Source organism: Medicago truncatula, chromosome 1 (genome assembly GCF_003473485.1).
Source record: "Medicago truncatula cultivar Jemalong A17 chromosome 1, MtrunA17r5.0-ANR, whole genome shotgun sequence".
In the NCBI taxonomy this organism is placed as follows: Eukaryota; Viridiplantae; Streptophyta; class Magnoliopsida; order Fabales; family Fabaceae; genus Medicago; species Medicago truncatula.
Genome location: NC_053042.1, coordinates 31,795,741 through 31,799,399, shown reverse-complemented (window position 1 = coordinate 31,799,399; position 3,659 = coordinate 31,795,741). Strand labels below are relative to the sequence as shown.

The following is a 3,659-nucleotide window of genomic DNA, read 5'->3' as shown; positions in this document are numbered from 1 at the left end:
TTAATTAATATAAATTGAAGTGGAATCTATTTAAACATGAGTTTTTTTTATTAAAAAAATCTATCCAAACATGCATATTCACAGTTAGAAATGGAATGTCTTTGATCCAAAAACTAATGTAATATACATGTAAAGAAATCTATTAAAATAAACACCTAACTTTAACAACCTAAATGAGTTTAAACGGGAACACAACATGTGTTAAAAGAAATTAAAAACTTATGTTTCATTGCAAAACTAACTTAAGAATGGATTTAAAACGAACTTCATCTTCGAAGATGCCAGCCCATGAAGTGAAATGATACAGATATCAGGCTAGATCATCTTTGTCAAGTGAAATGAAAAAAAAAATAATCTTATAATTGACAGCCCGTGAAATGATATGAATTAAAAAGAAATGATATCAGCCCGTGAAGTGAAAAAAAAAAAAAGTTTGTCAAGTGAAATGGCACATAGTTTTGTGGTAGTCATCCTTGACAGCCCTTGTAAATTTACACCTTAAAAAAAACCTTGTAATTTTAGTATTGTACACTATGTATATTTTAAAGTTGTGTCTAATAGTATGATATTCTCTCGTGTTCTTAACAACATCAAACAAATTCATAGTACATACAACACCTTCTCTCAACTATTTTTCAAATATGTATAGGAGCGTTTTTTTACTCTTGAAATTTTTTTTGATAAAAAATGAATTAAGGACTATGTTTTTATGAAACAGCTTCAATTTTGAGTTTTTGTTTTTTTGAAGGAAGGAAATCATTGCATTTCATTAGCTAAAATATGTCAAATACATGTAGGTACATCATCAATAACGTGGCGGCTAGGATTAGACAGGGTTGCCTGAGCTAACTCGTGAGCTACCCTATTTGCTTGCCTCCTGCTGAACTCAACATGAGAGTTATGAAATCTATCTACTAGCAGCTGTTTACAAGCAGTGATAATACATCCAAACTCGCTACTATCATCTAAACTAGAGTTGATGCAATCAACAACCCTTTTACAATCAAGAACAAAATCTACATTATCAAACCTTTGATTAGAAAGCCAATCCAAAGATGTGTGTAGACCAACAGCCTCCCCCACATCTATATCACAAAGAGGGGCAAACCATTCTGTTCTTGCAAGCACAAAAGCATCATCCTCATCCCTAAGACACATGCCCAAGCCAACTATGTTAAAAGAAGTTGAAAAGGATGCATCAATATTGCATTTGTATCTGCCAGGTGCTGGTTTCTTCCAAACATCTTCCTCTTGTCTGGATGGCTGAACTTGTGGAGTTGTAGATTGAGTGTTGCTGCTTGATCTAATTCTTTGGGTTGTTCGCCATTCTTCAAATACATGGGTTGCACGTTGGAACACCTGCGGTCGATCTCAAGTTGTTGCTTCCAAAGTTTCAAGTTTCTACATATTTATAGACTCCACATGATTGATGCCATCAGCTCACATTGCCCTGTAGGTAAATTCTGTAGAACCGTGAAAATGAGAGCACTGATATTATAATCTTGATGAATTACCCTGTCAATTATGTCCCATAAATTCGCATTCTGCCATACTTGCACAGCTTTAGGACACTTAATAAAGGATATGGATGCTATCTTCATAATTATGATTACAGTGAACACAGTCAAGTGGACAAGAGACTCCTATACTATGTAAGCGAGCACGTGTTGGAAAACAACCACGACACACACGCCAAAGAAAATTCTTAATTTTAGGAGGCACTTTTAACTTCCAAATAAGGTTCCAACGACCATTAACATGCATATGAGAGTTATCTGCAATTTCTGTAACACAAATTCTGTAAGCACTCTTCACAGAATACTTACCACTCCTTTCCCCTTTCCATATCATTTTGTTCTCCAATACAAGTGGTTGCAACGGTGTGTTGAGTATGAGTTGCGCAGTTTGCGTATCAAATAAACTACGAATGAGAGGCCCCTTCCACATTTTTAAATCTTGATCAATAAAATCACATCATTTCACCTGCATCAAAGATTCAAAAATAGGATTAGTAGTGGAAAAAGATAAGCCATCCTTGAGCCAAGGGGCGCCTAAGAAAGGTATATTGGCCCCTGAACCAATCTGCCATCTTGCACCCTGTTTTACCACTATTTTTGTGCTAAAAATACTTCGCCAAACATAGCTTGGGTTATGCCCGATTTTGGACCCAATAAAATCAGAAGTAAGAAAATATCTAGCTTTAAATAATCGACAAACAAGGCTACTAGAATCAATTTGGAACCTCCATCCCTGTTTCCCTAACATAGCCACATTAAAAGAAGTCAAATCCTTAAAGCCCATACCTCCAAAAAATTTATGAACAGACAACCTTTTCTAAGACATCCAATGTAATCTGCGACGCATATTACCGTCGTGGCCCCACCAAAAAGAATTAATCATTTTTTCTATTGCATCAACAAGCTTATTTGGAAGTAAAAAGATGCTCATAATATAAGATGGGATGGATGTAGTACCGATTTGATCATTACCTCACGACCAGCCTTGGACAAACATTTGCTGCTCAAACTATTAATTTTGTGCCAAATACGATCCTTTATAAAGCCAAATGTTGCCTCTTTACTTCTGCCCACCATAGATGGCATGCCGAGATATTGACCTGTACCCATCACGCTCTAACCCCTAAAATATTAGCAATAGTTTCCTTCAAAGGTGATGGAACAACTTTGCTGAAAAAAACCTCGGACTTTGGAAGACTAATGGCCTGCCCTGAAGCTAGTTCATAAGTATGGAGAATGTTCTTCATCACTTGCGCTTCACTGTCATCAACCCTGAAAAACAAAAAGCAATCATATGCAAACAAGAGGTGAGAAATGGTAGGTGCATTAGTACAAATTGACACTCCATGGAGGTCTCCGCGTCGTTCTGCTATTCTTGTGTTATTTCTTTTGTCTTTTATCCAACATTTGAAATGAAGCTCCTCTACTTTAATAAAAAATCATCTTTTCAAGGATTCAAAATCTCTAACTTCTCAAAGTAAACAGTCATATCAAAAGTGTGTAGAAGAAATTTAAAGAAGCAATTATACTTGAGAGAATTTCAACTTCTAAGATCCAGATAATATAAGAAACTAGCAAGAAAAATTTTCAAGGTGGTTTGGTTAACACTTGACACTCATGCATTATAGGAGTTAGTTCATTTTTTCTTTATGAACAGTTAAATCAAACTTGATGTAAAGGAGTTCATTTTCATTCCAAAATCTTATCTACTAGATAACACATCCTCTCACATAAGACAATACATCTTACTCATTGTTTATTCGAAAATTGTTTGCAACTCACCTTTAATTATAATAATAGTACCATTTTCTTACTTTTATCTTTGATTTAGCATTTTTACATTTGTTCATTCTTCTTCGAATACATCTTACCTTTATTGCTTCGTTTTTTTTTTCCGATCACGCGGTTCTTTCACCGCAAACTAAAATTTGTAGGAATATTTGACATGCAAAAGCGTGAGTTTGAACCCACTTATAATCTCTATTTTCTTAATTGTTATTTAATATGTGTGAAATTAGCCACTAAAAAAGAATACGTAGATGATGCATGTAAATTGCATAAACTTTACACGTTTTGTATTTATTGGCGATAGTGATCAATAAGTAAGTGGTGAGCGCAATTTTGAAAAAGGAGGTAGCTAGC

General features: G+C 34.8%; 1 long non-coding RNA gene across 1 annotated transcript; it reads right to left on the bottom strand.

Annotated features, from left to right (window-relative positions):
- Positions 1 to 738: 738 nt before the first annotated feature.
- On the bottom strand, positions 739 to 3,230 carry LOC112419961 (uncharacterized). Its single transcript, XR_003010135.2, has 2 exons — positions 2,490 to 3,230; positions 739 to 1,983 (listed from the first exon to the last, which is right to left on the bottom strand). It is a non-coding gene; the product is annotated as an uncharacterized lncRNA (long non-coding RNA).
- Positions 3,231 to 3,659: the final 429 nt, after the last annotated feature.